Raw genomic sequence first — 19,949 nt, 5'->3', positions numbered from 1 at the left:
CAGGAGATGATGTCTCCCACCCCCAAAATGCATTTGTCTGGGATATGAAAGGGTGGCTGGCCCTGGGGAACAGATCCAGATGACCCCAGAACCTTCCAGCAAAGATGTGGCCTGGCAATCTAGAAACTGTAAAAGGCACATCCAGGAACTGCCAGAGGGATTTATCTTGCTGTGCATGCTAAGCTGAAGCTGCCACCTGAAGCTGAAGATGCCACCTGCTCCAAGAACCTCTTCTCTCCATGGTCATTTCAGGCTGTCCAGTCAGTCCCTGGGACACCGTGATTCTGTGTCTGCAGGTATCTCTGAGTGTGTTCTCATTTGACTCCTTTACTTTTATCCCTTGTACTTTCACCACCTCTTCTGAAAACAAATTGAAAATAGCTTGTACTTGACTAGTTGCTCCTTTAAGTAGCAATTAAAATAAAACTGTGTTAATAATGATAATGATAAATGAACCCTCATAAGGCTAAAATCAGTAATTTTCTTGCAGTTCCTCATGGGACATGATTACAGGTGATTCCTGGGAATCTTTCCTAAGTGTTCTGAAAAAAAAGTGGCACTTATATAGGAGTATTCACATGTGAAACAGAGGTTCAAGGTACATGATGTCAGTAGTTCTGGTACTTCCCAAATGTGAATACTGAAAAATTTCAAGTGGACTGTTTTCATTGTATAATACCTGGATCAGATACACAGCAGATTGCTGTCCTTTGTACATCTGGGCTGGAAGAACCCCACACTAATCAGCTACACAGCTTATTTCATTCCTAACAGGTGAGCAAAGTCAATTTGCCCAGGGCATTTACAGTTGAGCTAAATATCAGGCTTTTAGAGTCTGGTCTGTCTAGCTAAGCTTGTCATTGTAGAAAGGCTGTGGCATATAAATATCTAAAGCAAAATCTTTTATCTTAATTTGTGATCTTTTGAGAGTCATATGATCAATGCTACCTAAAGAACCTGCATTTGTATTGTCTGCTTTGAAGAGAACACAGTGGGTGAATTTTATGTCCAAGTCATTCAGTTTTTGTTCATTTCCTGGTGAGTACAGAGGCCCTGACATCATGCAGGTCTCACAAAGATCTCAGACCAGCAGTCAGAAGAAGCAACCAGAAACTGCTGTTTTGAGGAGCCGAGATGGTTAGATCAGAGTGGTTAAAGCAGCAACACAAACCTGATTTTCCTTCAGATAGTTCCTAACACTTGTGCATTGGCAGCTTCAATCTGCTCTTCCCAGGGAGGGTGAATCAAATATAAATTTGAGGGGAAAAAAAAAGAACCAAACAACCCTAAACTTCCAGATCTTCTCCATTATCACCATTATGACTACATTAAGCTGCAAATCTAAGATGTTTCAATATAAAAATTCCTCATTTCTTGTTACATTTTTGACTTGGCATGTATATTTCTCCAACATTGGTGACTGGGTAGGTGACTACATAGATCACAGACTCCTGAAGAATGTGCTCATGTGCTTACAAAGACATTTAGAGAAACACAGATGAAAGAAATATATTTTTAACCCTAGACAACCTGTGACTGAGAAACTATGCCTTCTGCTGCCACCCAAGGACCTTAGAGAACTGAGGGACCAGTCTGGAAACAAGATGCCATCCATGCCTGTTTTAATTGCCTAGGCTATTAATCTGGAGACTGATACAGCTGTTGATTTTTTCATAGAACAAGTTTCAACAGATGCAAACTATTGATTTTTTTTTCTGCAAGCTGTTTTCTTTTGATAAAGTAGTACTGGAGGTGGGATACTCCCTACTAATTAGTAGTGACTTTCCTTCCTCTTAGATGTCATCAAGCCAGCTAGGTTTCACATGATGGTGGAAAGGACATTCTTAAATGATGATGAGGGTGTTCCTTATGTTGTTGAGATAAATATGTGCATAGAAGAACATCATACAAACCTCAGGAAAAAAACCCAATTTGCCCAACTGAGTGATCAGAATCCATGAATAGACTTATAGATAAATAAATAAATATTTACATGAAGGTCCATTTTGTGAAGCATTAAAATGGCTCTGTGGAGATGATGCAAGTGAAACTACTCGAAAGCTGAAAGAACTCACAGAGGCATTTTCAGTGAAGAAGAGAAACACCCATCTGGGACAAGAAAAACTTCTCCTTACTGTTCAGACCTGATCTTCCAGAAGTAACTACAACATAATTTCAAAGACAAGCCTGAGGGAAAATAATTCCTAACTTAACAGAGTACTAAAAATCAAGGACTGGGTATTTACTCAACAAATTCTTTATAGCCATTTGATATTTTTATACTTTTCCTCACATCTCATCAACTTTTAAGCCCTCTGTATTTCACACACTGGTTGACAGTGTGTACCTAAACTATAGGGCCATCATTGTTTTAAGCCTCTTGGCCAGTTATCTCCTCTTTCAAAATGTTAGGAATATTATGTTATAGTTAGAGCAATTACTCATATCTTGGTCTTTGCTATGCCTAGACAAGATGTACTACAAGAAGAGTATTTCCCTCCCAAACATCCATGTATGCCAGGAGCAATAGAAGGTATCTAGCTCTGAAAATCTTGCCATTTTAGACATCTAAGGTGGCATCTTAGACAGCCACAGTAACAGAGGCACATCTAACACAGTAAAGTGTCAGGAAAATACAGGAACATGTAACCTGCTCCACTAAAACACTAAAGTGGATTCATGCTCATTGATATGTCAGAGATAATGCCTAAACTGGCTGAGAACCTGTATTTAGGCAGGATTACATTCCCTTAGGTGAGATAAAGAACCAAACCCCAAATGAAAATTTATTCTATGTTACTAAACAAGTGAATTATTTGTTCTCCTGACTCACTCTTCCATTTGTCACTTGGAATGGTTCCTTCAAGGATTCTATGCATCTTTTGCTCTGATATAGTCTGTCTGCTACATTTACTTTCTGTTTGGAAAATGCTGGTGTGTGAAACAATCTAGATTTCCACTAACATAGAATGCTCTTTGTCTGAGATTTGTGCCATGGACCCCTTGGACACATTGATCAAAGAGGTACTTTCTTCTATTAGCACTGCATTTCTTAAGGAATCCTACAAGTTATGGCCAACTATCATGGTCATCTGTTTTTTGACAGAGTCCCACTTTTGGTCCAATGCAATCACTGATAATTTCTTAAGAGGTGTATAATTTTTAACTGCCTTCATAAATGTAATTGGTGAGATAATTCGGGACAGGCACACAAGTCTCCCTGCCCTGCTGGCAAATATTAAACAAAGAATTTCCCCGTACGGTAAGTTCTTCTGAGTTAACCTATCTGGAAGAATTGCCCAGACAAATAAGCTATGATAACATCTGCCAAGCTTGAACTGTTGAATCCAGAATGAGCTGGTAGCACAGGTAATGTTTCTCCTCTTGTATATTACTTGGATGGAGGGCTGGAGGCTTATAGAAACTCTGTTGGGAACAAATAATTTGCCTATGGGATGGAGGAAGTCAAAGATGCTTGACCTCAGGCCATGTGATTAGCACAGCCATTGCCACCTTATATCAGTGATTTAATATGAAAGGTATTAAATTGTTAAAGTGTCCTTTGGACACTTTTGATGGTCCTTTGGGAGTAACACCACACATGGTCATCTGACACCATGTAGGAGCTGAAGCACAAGAACTGCAATGCATGGAAGCGACACTGTCATCCATAGATCCAGCACGTCAACCAGTCAGAATGAGAGACCTGCTCTTCTGGGACTACCAGTATAGGACTGATGGGGCTGAAGCTCTGATCTGTGTGGGATGTGTTTGCAGATCAGGAATAATTGTTATCCACTTAGCCATCTGCTCAGGCAAACTGTGTATCACACCTCATCTCCTTGTGACCATGGGATGCAGGTATAGATCAGAGACAGCTTTTATTCAAAAAACAGTGACAGCTGCCCTGCAGTCCTGCTTCTGGTGTAAAGGCTTGTCTTAAGTTTTGCAACTGGAAATAGGCCCCATGGTCTTTCTCCCAGAACACCATCCCCTATGCTTCCAGTTAAAACGCCACCTTGTTTACCCTGGAGGTAAACTGACTTTAGGACAGGAAGCCTTCCCTCTCTCCATGGAATTTTAAATTCTTTTAAAAGTGAATAAAATTTCTTATTAAATTAAGAGACTGTCTCTGCTGAAAAAGCACACATCACACGAGGATATTTAGAACAAATAAGAAGTTTGTAGAAGAGAATTAGTAGAAATGAGTGGATAAAATTTTTACAGTTAGGGCAATCATCAGAAGGGGTTAGACTTAAAAGACTACTGTCCCAGAGCTATTCAGGGACTTTTTACCCCACAGAACTTCAAGAAGTGAACCTAAATGAGTACAGCATTTACAGACTAGGTAAAGATTAGGTTATGTGACTGAAGGCTCATTCCCATGAACACAAAGGACCAGAGACACAATGACAGGCAGGGGAACCCCAGTAACTGCACCAGAGCTGAATGAGCTCCTGGCAGGATTGTTCCAAGGGCGGGAACAGGGGAGCCACCAACCCTGTGGGTTGGGGGTGGCACCCCGAGCTGAGTCAATTGAAGACACTTCCCATCAATGCCTTTACAGACTCTGAGAGAATTACTGCCTACAGGACCATAGCACTCACCACGAGAAGTTGGAAAGAACATTTTGGGGTTGTACAAGACTTACTATGGGATGTTTAGGGGAAAGATCAAAGGAGAGGGAAAGATCAAATTGTACCTGGGAGGAATGAGTATGAAAAAACAGAAGAAAGAAGACAAAAGGAGCCAGAACTATGTAAGTAGGTTACTAGTCAGTATGCTTGTGCTGAAGGACAGTGCTGGCTGGGCCTTCGCCTGGGCTCCACTCCTGGTGGGGGATGGCTTTGGTGTGCTCAAGGACACAGATAGCCAATCTATGCCAATGATCACCAGGAAATGGAAAAGCATCCAGAAGTAACTGAAGCAAGAACTGGGAAACAACAACAAATCAGAAAACAAGTGGTGTCATCATCAATGAGGTATTTTCTAACCAATCCTATAAGTAAGGACATGGAAGGCTACTGGGGTAACTGGAGGGGACTGAAAAATGACCCTGGGGAGGGAAGGCCTATGACTTTGCTCCAAGATGCAGGACTGTACCTGTAGCTTCTGGGTTCAGGGAGCTGAAAAGAGTGAGGGAAACCCAAGACCCACACATGTTCCCGTGCTAGGATGTCAGAGCATAGCAGGAACAACCACACTAACCCACTCCTGCTCCCTTCAGGATTGCACCATGTCTCCTTGCAGAACAAGGATCTTGTGAATGAAATCACAATGCCAGCCTGCCCAACTGCTCCACTTCATTGCACTATCTCTCCCATGGCACAGGGAAGTAATATAATTTGCAAAATGTCATATATCTGCCTATTAAACATAATCAGCAGGTTGGGGAAGGGGCTATAGGGATGAGTATCTATGGGAAGGTCAAGCCACACTGGACACAGCCAGTTTGCTTTTGACCCACTGCAGGCCACAGCTGAGCACATCAGCCAAGCTTCTTGGTGGCTCTGAGCCACCAGATGTGTATGTAGCACCTCTGAAACATCCGTTTTAGAAAGGGCAGAAAGCACCAGCAGGGAAGGAAAAAATGACCAGGAGTATAGCAAAAACCATGCATGAGCAGGGCCCACCTAGCATGATTCGAAAGGGACTGCTGCTGATGGAGGAACCACTACACACTGATCCCAGTGTCTGCACTGGCCATTGCCTCACTGAATGGACTGAGTGCCATGCATGGTGTGAGGGAACGGGACAACAGAAGGAGAGGGGACAGCTGTGCACAGGGAAGAAGGGTGTTTTTCATGAGGGTTTGTTTGCAGTCCTGTTAAGAACTAGCTCCTCACCATCCTCCCAAGAGGGTTTCACTTCTGCTATGCCTTCTGAATAATTTAATGCTAGTGTCAGGAATACGCCTGTACCCCAGACTAGACGGTTCTTTAGAAAGAAATACAGACAAGCCTTCCATCAGTGAAGTCCTGCTCCTCATCTCAGGTAAAATACGCTATGAATTGAAACAGAACTCAGCAGACCTTCTGACACCAGGAATGAAAAGAAAAACTATTATCAACATGTCAAACCCTCACCCTAACACCTCTCTGGGATCTCTCAATTATCATTCGAGCATCTTTGCTCTCACTCCTTTCTTATACCCCAGAATGTGTCTGGGTTCAAAAGAAAAGCTCTCTGATTTTGCAGGAATCTATCAAAGACATTTGGAATTCAAAGGGATTCTCAATGATCAAACTTGGAACACCGCCACTCACATGCATGCTGTTCTTTTTTTTATTTGCTAAAGGATGTGGTGTGGAAGGAAAGGAAACACCTTAAAGCTGCCGTATATGCCACGGCAGCCAAAGCCGACAAGCAGCACTATCCACTGGAGGGCAGTGAAAGGCTGGGGAAACCTGAGGCGAGGCTGAGAATGCTTCTGCCTAAACACAGCTCCTAACTCGAAAGATCGCGAGTTGCCACAAACGGAAAGAAAATGCTACACCATGCATAGCTGGCAGAGTTTTGGTAGCAGTGGGGCTACAGGGGTAAACTGTGTGGGACAAGGTCTGTCCTTCAGCCACAGCTGGTTCCAGCTGGTTTGGCAACAGATACCACCAGCCCACCACCATGCCAAAACCTAAACCAATTACAGAAGCATGCAGCATCTCTGTGAAACACATTTAACAAAGCAGCTGCTGGGAGATTTGCGAGGCTACAAGTGATGACGCACAAGAAGGCATAGGTGCAGAAACATCCCGAGATGACTGCAGTCCATGAAGGCATCCCTGCAGGAGCACATACTACACTAAAGGGGACTCAGCCTGGGGAGGAGCCCAAACTGCAGCAATTGAAAAGCATAAGAAATATGAAGTGACAAGGAAAGAAACCACTACTAGATGCTGTAAGCAAAAGTCAACTCCTGTTGTAGTGATCTTTGTAAAACCCACCTGAGCAAGTGCAGATGAAATAAATTTGTATCAAGAGAGGATGCTGCTGTTTTGGTGAAGATTGTGTGCTGTGAAGATATGTATATCAGTGTGTGCACACCTGCAAATATCAAGTTAGATTCGTTGGTGAGAAGGACAAGAGGCTTGGTAGCTGTAAAATGGAGAAGATGTAGATCTAGGCTGGATACCAGAGTAGTGAAGATCAGAGTGGTCTGACAGTTGGCTGCTGGAGGGACCAAGAGGTCCAGCCCAACCACTGGAGAGGCTATGAGGTCAGTGATCAACCTGAGACCCATCTGCAAGCGTCTCTGAGTGTGAGTCAAGGGGAGACAGGAGGAGGCAGGGATCTTCTTACTGAGAAGATCCACAGTGCACACATGTAGGCTGTTGGTTTGTGTGGGGTCATGCAAAGTAAAGTGGAAGGTCAAGGGTCCAGGGTCAGTTACTGGACAGAGTGCCTGCATTGTACTCATTCCGTGGCCATTAAAAAAAAGTACAATAAAAAAACCCATTCACTGCTGAAGAGGAGGTAGGATTAGGATGTTTGTGCCACTGGTGGTGTGATCAGTAGTGAGTATATACACAATGCACACACACTCTGTGGGACTATTGGGAATACAAGCAATAGCCCACCCAGTACTTACTGCATCTGGCAACAAGGAGCTGCAGCAGCCTCGCCTCTGTTGGACTACCAACTGCAGCAATCCTCAAGCCAAAAGGTTTCTCTCACAACACAGAAAAAGCACCAACACTTGCAGATAAGTGGTTCTGCACAAAGTACACCACACTAATGCTAGAAGTGGATGCACTGAGCCTCTATTCAGAAGAATACTTGTCTGTACTGCATGTGCAACAGCCATTTAATCCACCAACAAAAGGTCACTGTGAATGACTTGCAGCAGAAAAGTGCTGAAGTTTCAGTTCATAAATTTTATTTGCAGTGTGCAAGTCCAGAGACAGAATTTGGAAATTTAGCTAGCCTGAGAAATTAAAGAAATATCTCTGGAGTATGTCTAACATTGCCACAGCTCCTAAAATATACCTATGCCATAAAACAATGGCATCATATCTGTGTATCTGTAATGTTTCCATGTGTGCTCTCCAAGTCTATTATTGATTTGGCACAACTCACATCTTAACATTTAGAGTATGACAATGAATGTTAAAGATTTTTCTAGATAAGCAATCAATGAAACCACTTTTTCTTCCTTAAAATATATGCTGCAGTCTGGCATGCCGAATAAGTGCGGTATATATACAGATGAAACTGCTCTTTACTCTTTAAAAATTAAACATTGCCAAAGAAATAGTTAATATTTACCCAGGACTGCAGAGAGAGTTTTTCATAGAAGAGCACTTGCCTTTCCCCATGCCCCCAGTAATTGTTACAGGAGCTTTAGAATAGAATACAATAGACTAGGACTATTTTTCCTGGAAGGAACCTACAATGGTCATCCATTCCAACTGCCTGACCACTTCAGGACTGACCAAAAGTTAAAACATGTTATTAAGGGCATTATCCAAATGCCTCTTAAACTCTGACAGGTTTGGAGCACTCACCACCTCTCCAGGAAGCCTTCTCCAATATGTAACCACCCTTTTGGTGAAGAAATGTGGTATTCCCATGCCCTCTGAACAGAGAGAGACTTAGCTTTCTCATGATTTCTCCTGAGAGAAGCTGTGAGAGAAGCAGAGAGAATCAAAACAATTCTTATCTCATTTGCTGCTCCCTGTTTGTGCCCATGCAGAATGTGGTATGGAGATTGTTTACCCAAGGTGATTGCTTGATTGGATTCTGGTGAGGGTTCTTTGGATTCATTGACCAGTTGGATCCATGCTGTGTCGGGACTCTCAGCAGAGGGTCACGGGTTTTTATTATTAGTGATATAGATAGTTAGTGATAGTTCTTGTTAGTGTAATACAATTTTAGTATAATAAAGTAATGAATTAGCCTTCTGAAATCATTGGAGTTCAGACATCACTCTTCCCAGATGTTGGGGATCCTAGCACCAATAAAGAAATGCTTCCTAATGTCCAGTCTCAAGCCCTTCTGGCACAGTTTTTAACCATTCCTACACACTGTCCCACTGGATACTGGGGAGAAGAGCTCAGCACCTCCCTCTCTACTTCCCTTCCCCAGGAAGCTGTGGAGAGAGATGAGGTTGCCAGTGAGCCTCCTTTTCTCCAAAACTGGCAAGTTCATTCAAGGACCTTCACATCCTTCTTAAATTGTGGGGCCCAGAACTGCACCTGGCACTCAAGGTGAGTGCCAATCTGGAATACAGTGTAATAATCACCTTTAAGCCAAATGCTCCAATCTATATATATCCCTCTGCAGAGCCTCCTGTCCCCTGAGAAAGTCAGCAGCACCTCTCTCAGTTTGATATTATCAGCAAAGTTGATGATAATATTCACCTCCTGCATCCAGACCATTAACAAATATATTGAACAGAACTCACTCTAGAATTGAGCCCTGAAGGAGCAATGCTGCTGACCAGTGGACAGCCAGATGTAGCCCCATTCACTGGAACACTTTGAGCTCTGCCCTTCAGCCAGTTCTTCACCCAGCACACCATGAACCCACTCATCCCACAGATGGACAGCTTGTCCAGAAGGGTGCTGTACTAAAATCCAGGAAAACTACATCCTCTCCTTTCCTTCATCCACTGCGGACGGGACCCTCTCACAGAAGCATATCAAATTACTTAAACAAGAATTTCCTGTTGTGAACCCATGTTGACTACAAATTCTTCTTTAAATGGCTTTTAATACTACCCAGTATAATCTTGTCCATAGTTTTTCCAGAACTGAGGTTAGACTAACCAGTCTGTAGTTCTCTGAGTCTTCCCTCACATACATTTTTGGTGGGTGGGACTAATATCCCGCCAGTAGGGACCTGCCCAGACTCCCAGACCTTTGGTAGATGATCAAGGGGAATCCTGCCATAATATCTGCAGACTCCTTCAGACCTCTGGTGTGAATCTCATCAGGCCTCATGGATTTGTGAGCATTCACCGGCAGAGCTGCTCCTTTGCAATTTCAGCGTCCTTTAGGGGAAGGTCACTGTTCCCACACTCGTGGTCCTTAAATTCAGGGGACAGGGCAGCGCAAGGTCTATCATTATTAAGGGTTGAGGACAAAAATAAGCTTTGAATGCCTTAATTAGAGCTGAAGTTGCCACGCACGCTGCTTTTGTTTTTTGGAAGGATCGAGTGTTTCTCCAGGCTGTGAGGGACCTGCCCGCGGAGGCGCCGCGGTACCGCCAGGGGGCGCCCTCCGCCCGCGGAGCCCGAGGCTCTGCCGGGAGTGCGGGATCGCCTCACGGAGCGGGGCGCTGGCCTCGGCCGGCAAGCGCTGCCTGGGCAATGGACGCCAGGGGCACCCTGGCCTGGATCAGCACTGCTGTGGCCAGCAGGAGCAGGGCACTGACCGTCCCCCTGAGCTCAGCACTGCTGAGGCCACAGCTCCAATCCTGTGCTCAGTTCTGGGCCCCTCACTGCAAGAAGGACATTGAGGGGCTGGAGCGTGTCCAGAGAGGGGCAGCGGGGCTGGGGAAGGGTCTGGAGCACAAGTGCTGTGAGGAGCAGCTGAGGGAGCTGGGGGTGCTCAGCCTGGAGAAAAGGAGGCTCAGGGGGACCGTACTGCTCTCTACAGCTGCCTGAAAGGAGGGTGCAGCCAGGTGGGGCTTGGCCTCTGCTCTCGGGTGATACATGACAGAACAAGAGGAAATGGTCTCAAGTTGCACCAAGGGAAGCTTACACTGGATATTTTGGAGAATTTCTTCCTTGAAAGGGTGGTCAGGCATTGGAACAGGGTGGCCAGTGAAGTGATGCAATCACCATCTCTAGAAGTGTTCAAAAAATGTGTGGCTGTAGCACTTGTCAACATGGTTTAGTGGTGAACACAGTGGTGTCAGGTTAACAGTTGTCCTCTGTGATCTTACAGGCCTTTTCCAACCTCAACCATCCTACAATTCTATAATTTAAACACAAAATTACAGAAAATCTCTACGTTTTAACTTCCAAACCTACACATAGTCTTAAAACACATTGTCTTTAGCTCATTGTGTTCTATGGAACACACTAGGTTTATGTGGCTACATTAGCAGTAATTAAACTTGGTTCGAATTAGTAATGGCTTGTCATGCCCATTATGTGCTATGCCAGAGATGTGTCTGCATGCTACCAAGGGGATTTTAAGATGGGAAAACAACCAAATGATTTGACAGGTTGTTTGTGGTGATTTTTTCTTTTTGGTGGTTTTTTGGTTTTTTTGGGTTTTTTTTTGTTTTTTTGTTTGTTTTTTGTTTTTTGTTTTTTTTTTTCTGAAGTCAAAGGAAAAACCCCTTGGTGCTGAGGAGATTCGCACTGGTTTTCAGGATCATACCCACATTCAGGTTTATAGATGGAACATTTTTATAAAAAACTTTTTCTGCAAATAAATTCCAATTGCTGTGATTAGGATGTATTTCCTACTCTGTCCTCTGTGATGTCTTTGAAAATGACAGTATCATGGTCACTGCCCCAAAAGAAACATTATCATGAATGTTATTTAGTACAAGCAGTTGTCCATACAAGATTATCAAATAGTCTAAAAGACAATTACCCAGCTGCTTTTAAGAGGGAGCACAGGATAAACATGTTCAGTGTGTCACTTTGTTTCTGGGAGGTGCTAAACTTGGCATTACAGATCAATCTCCAGCTCTCTTCAAGCCAGACCTGAGGATAAAATCTATTTAGCTTGGTCAACATTTATTGAGCCTCATTAGTCTTTTTAAACATTCAGGGTTTTGTATTTCATTCAAATAGATCAAATAGATGCATTTATACCAAACAGTTGAAAAGACATTTTTTGGCTTTTTTTTTTTTTTTTTTTTTTTTTTTTTTTTTTTTTTGCCTTCATCTAGTAGTTACAGCTAGCCAAAGCCAGCTGGCAGGCTCAGTTACTTGGTCCTTTGATTTGGGTTATTTTCTATGCAAGGAAAATAGAGTGTGACTAGATCAAAGCTGGAGTTCAGATGTATATGTACAGTCTTGGCAGCCACCCTGAATTTATTCCACTCTAACTCAAATCAAAATCCGGTTTGTGATTTCCAAACAGCAGAATGCCTTGTTCTTTCTTTTGGTAAAGTTCTGACTGACTTGTAAGGAAATGGGAAAAGGTGTGACTGTTCCAGATAGGTCAAAACACAAGTAAGTGCATATTTGACTACAAATTTAGGAAGTTATTTTTCTTAAGCATGCATTGTCTAAGATATTGTACTATTTAGAGCTCCAGGAAACACAATGGCCTTTTCATAATGCAAAAATAATCAGAGCTACTTGAAAAAGTCTTTAGCTCACTGTTAATGCAATGGAGATAACAGGAGTTCCCTCCTTAGCACACCGAGAGGATTGAGCAATCATTGGTTTGTACATACTGGTAATAGAATCAGAAAGTGGAATCAGGTCCTGGAAGTGGTCGCTGTAATCTGAGACATTTGACATGACTGCTAAAGTTATGGTTTGATAATGCTGATATCACTGGTTTGGAGGGCTGGGCAAGGCTGACAAGGGGTTTCGTGGTCTAAGTGGGCTGAGTGGTAGTGGTGGACTAAGAGATAGCGATGGATCAAGGGTTGCTGGGCAGGGAGGGACATGAAAAATGTGTGTGCCAAACAGAGATCCCACACAAAAGAAATGTAAACCCAAGAAACAGGGCACACAGCAAAAATGACAGTTTTCATAAAATAGTGCCTTAATAATAAAGTAATAAAGTGCAAGTGATTCCTGTAAATCAGTCTAGCCGTTCTTCTTCATCCACAGATGTAATGCCCGTTTTCTGCCATGGGATATTTCATTTATCATACCCAAACAGCATGAAAAAGCAACTATCATAACACCCTGTTACACCATGGTTGTTCAATCTTGGACACACACTCTCTGCCTGTGTATTTCCTGTGGAAAGACCTAACTTGTAGCTTCTAGGACTGAAGACCAGGTAAGAAAAAGTTCTAAGAAAGTAAAACCAGGTAAGAAAAAGACCAAATAAATTTCTTTTCAATGCTATGATTTGCAAACTTATTGCTACCTTACATTGTTATAAAGGATATAAAAATGTGAAACACAGAGCACGCTTTATCATAAAACAGCTAAGCTTTCAGATAAGTGCATATCTTTTTAAACCTCCCCCCTCAAAAAGAATAATTTCCCTCTCATTAACTCATGTTTCAACATAGCACTCAATTCACTAAGGTTGCTTATATACTAAGGCTATCAGATAGAGAATTCTGTGATCAATCTTAGTCCTAAAATATCTGAGTCCTATGATGGAATCATAATAGGAATAGGAACGACTAAAATGATCTGGTTACACTTCTTGGTGAAAAATGTGTAGGAAAGCACTTCAACACATGAAGCTAAATGGGTACTTGATCTTTTCCTAACCTGGTAACTAAGTTCTGCAAATGTCTCAAAGACCAATATTTTCTGACAGTCATATTGAAAACAATCAAGAAAACAAACATGTGATTAGTATTGTTTATTTTGTGTCAATTTTTGAAAACAACTAAAAAACTTCCTTTGGAATGTATATTAAACTGTAGTTTCAAGATGTCTTCCAACATCTTCCCACAAGATGAAAGTTCAACTGAAGTAATGCTACAATGAAGATGCAGCTTGCATCATTTACTCATTAGTGGAATGCCTTGCCAAGATTAAAACAGAGAGTGGAATGTGGCCCCACAGGTCTGGTTGAAACTTAATCTCTTTTATCCCACTTTCTAACCTCTTCTTTACTACTTTTGCAAAACCTTCACCTCTCTCTCCTCACTTAAAGAAAGTGTTTAGGAACTGTCAGAATAAAAATACAAACTCCTAAACTCCAACATGGGTAAAAGAACAGAGATATTTACCCCCTCCCCCAACTTTATAAACTTAATACTGAAAAAAAAATTATTGAAAAAAGGTAATTATTTTTCTGAGAAGGAATAATTTATTATTTAACTAAAATTTATTCAAGCTAGAAATTTTGATGAAATGGCTTTTGGATATGTAGGAATTTTAGGAAAAAAAAAAGTAAAGCTGTTTACATCTGCATTATTTATATAGTATCTCCTCTCTACAGTATCTTTTTATATATAGAATAGTTTTATTTTACACCATTCAGATGTCTGGTATTACTTGTACTTTGTTGGATTGCCAAAAACTAAAAGGAAGAAAAAAAATTTGGACTTAGTTCCACACAGAAGCTGATACTATGTTTTCACTTTTCCTTATGTAACACCTAATATGCTTTTACAGAATGCTTTTCCTCCAAGTATGATTCAAAATGTCAGAAGGCATGTCTTTATTTTAAGAACAAAATCTATCCTAGGAATAAGTAACACTTCTTTCAAGTACACAAGAAGAATGAAGAGTCAACAGATCAGTAGGAGAATGTAAGTCTTCAGAAGGGACCTGGCAGAATCCATGTTTCTGAAACAATAATATTAAAATTGCTGAAATCACTCTGCATGATCACTTTCATTGCTATGTTCAGGTTTGGTCTCTCCAGCAAAAGAATGATGATGGCATTTAGGAGGATGTCCAGCAATGGTCAGGGGTCTGTAGCATATGACAGCCAAGTGAAGCTGAGGGAAGCTGGAGATGAAAAGGGGGATCTTTTTGCAGTCTTCACCTTCCTGATGGCACACAGCATAAGGAGAAAGGCTGACAATCACAGTTTGCAACAAGGGAATTTCTGAATAGGGAAAAGGATTGATTTATTTATTATCTGTTGTATTGTGAGCATTCTTAGACACTGGAAGAAGAAGACAAAGAATTGTGAAATCTTCAGCCTTGGAGAAATTCAAGCTTAACAGGCCAGGATACTGAAAAACCTGCTCAAGATGACCTTGCTTTAAGCAAGGGTTTGGGCTAGATAGCCTCCAGGGATCCCTTTCAACTCGAGCTACTATGCAATTCTGTGAATACCTTTTGATATATCCTAGGGTCTGTTTCTTAATAATATTGCATTGATGCAGGCCAAATCTGCCACAGTGCAAATCCAGTTGGATGAACTGCTGTGTGTCTGGCAAAACTCTTTTCAAATTAGACTAGTTGATTTAATTAAAGAGTTTCTTCTGCCTGGAATCCATGTTTTGTTTGTGGTGGATCATCACAATGCTACCTTACATGATGCTACCTTCAACTTTTTCACCAAGGTGTGAAGGAAAAGTACCAGCGCCAGTAAGGTGTAAAAACAATAATGGAAAGATTGTCCCAACTCTTCTGTTAGGTTGGGAGTGGAAACAGGGGTTTCACCTGCCTGTAATATACTATCCTACACTTAAACCTGTTTAAGTGGGGGCCTGGTTAGTCTCTTCTCAGCCCTAGTCTGTATTTGAGTGGTAAGATTTAAAGATGTACCACACAATGCAAAGTCTGGCATCCACATTCATCCAGGGAATTGTGGATTCTGGCCTTCAGTACTCTAAGTTTAGTCTCAATTACTCTAATAATATCCCATCACAGACAAGCAAGTAAACTGAAATGAATAGTTCACAGTCTTAATCAAGAAAGATCACAGACTGGCAAGTTTTGCAATTCAATTTACACAGATTTTATTTTTCATGTAATAGCAAGGGTGAACGCAGTGTCATAGGGTGTTCTGATTTTAAAAAATGGGGTCAATGTAATAAAAAAAGGCTAATTTTTTGTGATTTTCTTTTTAAGACAAAAATCCTTAACTATTCTGTAAAATCCAAAGAGCAGAAGATGCCTGTTATAGAGGACCTCCCGAATCCTGCAGATGCAGGGTCAGAGGTATTAGATGCTATTCCATGAAACCACTGTGAGAACACAATTCTTTTAAGAGAAAGAAATCTGTCAGAGGGTTGAAGAATATTTTCTTTTATTTCAGGGACAGGGAATTTTGTTTATTAAAAAAAAAGCCTTCAACATGTGCTAAATAGGCTTAAATTTTGATGGTCCTTGGGCTTTATTATGTCTGCCTTTCTGAGACTGAGCCCATGGCTTGAAGCTATAATCTCCAATTGTCCCACCATCTCTTTCAATATTACGTATGTTGTGTCAGTGCTGGAAGGTTAAAGATTTGAGGGAGCTCTGTTTGTACTGGGTACAAAACCAGAGTCCTTTGAGATTTTGCTATTTATTCGTGAAAGTAACTCTCATGTTGGTTACACTTGGAAACATGAAATTTGACAAAAAACCCTACTTTTTTTTCTTGTATGGGTACAGTTCCAAGCAGGGGATCACATTTCAGGTGAGTGGGAAGTGAGGATGGTGTGTGAGATCAGAATTACAGATGCACAGACTTGTGTGACCTCGTACTGATTGGCCTCAAAATGCATCTGTTTTACAACTTTTGTTGGCACTCATGATTTTCAATGACAATCAAGACCTAAACTCTGTTCTTGATATTTTCTCATCAGTAAACGTCACCACAAATTGAAATTCTCACCCCTCGTCATTCAGTTGCTTTTTCTTAGTAGATACCTTCTATGACAATACGATGTGAAAACACTTTTTTTTTTTCACGTTTCCTTCTTGGTAGAGACAGCAGAATGACCCCTGCACCCCAGGATATGGCAGTGCAGACATAAGGTGTGTTTTTCCACTGAATATCTTACTGTGATGTTTCTCAGATTAATTTTTTTTTAGAAAATTTTAGGGAATATTAGAATATTTTAATTTTAAAATAGTGATTTCCTTCATCTGCAGATTTCTTTTTTTTTTTTTTTTTAAAGATAGAGGATAGTAAGGAGTCTTGGCTATTTGGGCCTTTGCCATGAGCCCATGGTGTCCCATAGATATTTTTTCATCTTTCTGCATATTTTGTCGAATATGAGTAACCAGCACATATCCTACCTTTCATTAAATGTTCCCCCAGGATTTTGTACAGTGTAACACATCTCTGTCTTGATTCCAGTTGATGCATTCTGTGATTCCATTTATCCTTTGTGCAGCTTTTAGGCCTTTCCAGCTCATGACCATCCCAGGAACAGCAAGTATTTCTTTGCCTTAATTCCTAATACTTTCCAACTAATGAGCTATGAATCTTTGTTACTAGTTTCCCAATAAATAACATTGTATTCTGTAGTGATAAATTTAATGTCAGTCCTAAGGCTGCACAACAATTCTTCCAAACAGTGTTCAGACATTTTAAACCAACTTCTAACTAAGAAAATAATGACAGAGCAGAGAAAAAATTACATTATATCTTGTTTTATTGTTCCAGTTGTTTATCCTAATTTCACTCATTAGTTTGACATTTGTTTCCTTCATTTTCTAAGAGAAAAGTGATTATGTTGAAGACATGGTATAAGGCAATGAAAAATTGGAAACTGAAAAACACACAGTTATTGAAGTAAAAATAAATAACTTTTATTATTTAATAATAAAGCAAGAGCTTTTACTGATGAAATGCTCTCCGAAAAATTGTATTGGTATCTTCCCAGAAAAGGCTTAATCACGATAAGATCCCTCTATTATTCTAATGTCTTTAGAAATTATAAGCACTATCAAAATGCTGAGGAGGAAAACATAATCTGACCATGAAGGACCTCTAGTGGCACATATACTTCCAATCAAAAAAACCCTGACATTATGCTTGCTCAGCATTTTCGAAAGAATCACTTCTGCAGCTTCAGATTTTGACTTCTATTCATGTAATATTTTTTGTCTTCCCTTCAGCTGACACAGATGCAAAAAATATAATTTTGTTACAGTAATGTACAACAAAGTGTCTAGCTGAACAATGGCTTTGCCCTTTAGTTGTTATCATTGTTATCTACTTTTATCACCTATTCAAATTTATGATTTTCTTAGCAGGAGGAACAGCCTGATAAGATACACTGAAACGAAGCTAGCAAAAAGGAGTTGAAAGCAGATGAGGTTACCAGAGCTATGTCTGTCTCGCATTTGTTATGGCTTTGCTAATTGTTTTATTTTTCCTCAGCTCAAAAGTTTGGTTTTTTTAAAAAGTAAAACAGTAAGAAAAACTATGCTGGTACTTTTGAGTTATCCTTCACCCATTCTAAAAGATATCCAACTATAAAAAATATTTGGATTCTTAGTTACTTTCAATCACACTTCAACACAGTTTGATACTTTAGACACAATTTTTGAATACAAATAATTAATTTTTAAATAATAAATTTATTGCTAAAAATTCTTAGTCAAAAAGGAGGTGTATACCTATCAGTTAGTCTAGGGGCCCATTAAGCTTCCAAATACATCCTGCCTGCAGATAAACTAGAGTCATTCCCAGGGATTTCACTAGTCCTGGAAAAGACACAGTAAAGTATGTTACAGTGAAAGCAGTTTTGTAGAGTCCCAGGAACAGTTTCTGTCTCTAAAAGAGGATGCACATCCTTAAAGGCACACACTGCCATGTTCCACTGGTGGGGAGGCACAGGGCAGGGATAATACTGGGCGGCATGAAGGGTGTCTGCAGGGCTGGGCAGCCTGGCTGGCACACATTGCAGCCACGTGCATCTATCTCTTCACTGGCATGAGGCAAACTCAGGGCACAACAAAGATCCAGAAACATGCAGCCATAATCACACATGAGATGGACCCTGAATTGTAGTAAAGCAGCAGCCTGAAGCAGGAGTAGCTGAACACAAAGTCATCTTTAGACATCTGTTATCTCTGCATTCGTGGCTACGTTATCCACAAGCCATTAACATTTCCTGCAATAGCAAAGTTTATGACACTTTGCAATGAACTTAGTCCCCAAAGTCTAACAGATGGCACTTTTAACAGTTGTTGCTGGGTTTTTTTGTTTGTTGCTATTGTTAAAATTTAAATTCCAAAGAGATAAAACTCTTTATTTTGTTTCATATTTTTAGAATTCATAGATACCCCTCTGGCATTGCAATCTTTCTGCAGCTGAGCAGCTCTAGGGCAAGCTCGGGCCTGGCAGTGTCTTTTTGGTGTGAGGCTACTGCAGCCTACCTGTAGCAAGGAATTCCAAGAGCTGAGCTTAAGTGGAGACAAAGGGCACCAAAGACATGATTCCCCATCTCTGGAAAACTGGCAGCAGATTGCAGACATAGGATGAATTAAATGTGAAGAGTACCACAGCTGTGGAACTCAGATATGACTAAATACACAGGGTCTGATAAGTGTTTCTTTTGAACCCTTTGTTAGTTTAGGTTGTGAAGAATCAGGACCAGCATGACCAGATTCATAACTATCATAACACTGAGACTAATCTTGGCAGACTGATTTCTTGCAGGAGTCAGAGAAGGATTTTTATTGGATTAGGAATTCAAAATTAAAATACCAGTAGATTATTCTGTTATACAAGTGAAGAAAAAAAAAAAACATAAAAATCAGTATAATCAGTATAATCAAACGGATATGTAGGTTATAATTTATTAATGGTTAAAACATGTAATTATACAGCTTTTCTTTCATAATTACCTTTAACATTACACTACCACAAAGTCAAAGAGGGTATTTGGGGTCCTCTCCCATGTAGCCAATACCTTAGTGGTTATTTGAGCCTGGGCCCTTGGGGAAAGGGGAGACTAAAATTCACCTTCATTAATGACAGGTACATGGAAATGTAAAGATAACCTGAAAATGGCACAGTAATGGCTCTTTGACTCCTAAATCTAATCCTATGAGGATGAATTTGAGTAGTAGCATAGGGAAATAAATGCAATTTGAATGAGAGAACTATGACAGAGAAAAACACGTCTGAAAAAAAATGTTATGGTGTTGGGGGGGGAGAGAAAGATTAGATCATGGTGCTCTGCGGGGAAAAGCTAATGGTAGAGACCAACAGTGTCTTGTGGCAGAAAATCCTTTCAGCGAGGACAGTGATAAATATCTGCCCCAATGAGGGCCGAAGATTGCTCTTCCTGGAGACACCTCGGGAGGTTCAATTCCATCACATACAGAGCATCGTCAGAAGTACTGTTAAAAAACACACCAAAGTATGCAAAATATCACCAGGTTCTCCAGGTGAGTTGCCCTGAGATGCAGGTGAAGAGAAACAGGATGTAAAAATCTAGAG

The sequence above is a fragment of the Taeniopygia guttata genome, chromosome 1 (genome assembly GCF_048771995.1).
Source record: "Taeniopygia guttata chromosome 1, bTaeGut7.mat, whole genome shotgun sequence".
Taxonomy (NCBI): Eukaryota; Metazoa; Chordata; class Aves; order Passeriformes; family Estrildidae; genus Taeniopygia; species Taeniopygia guttata.
This window is presented reverse-complemented; position numbering follows the sequence as displayed.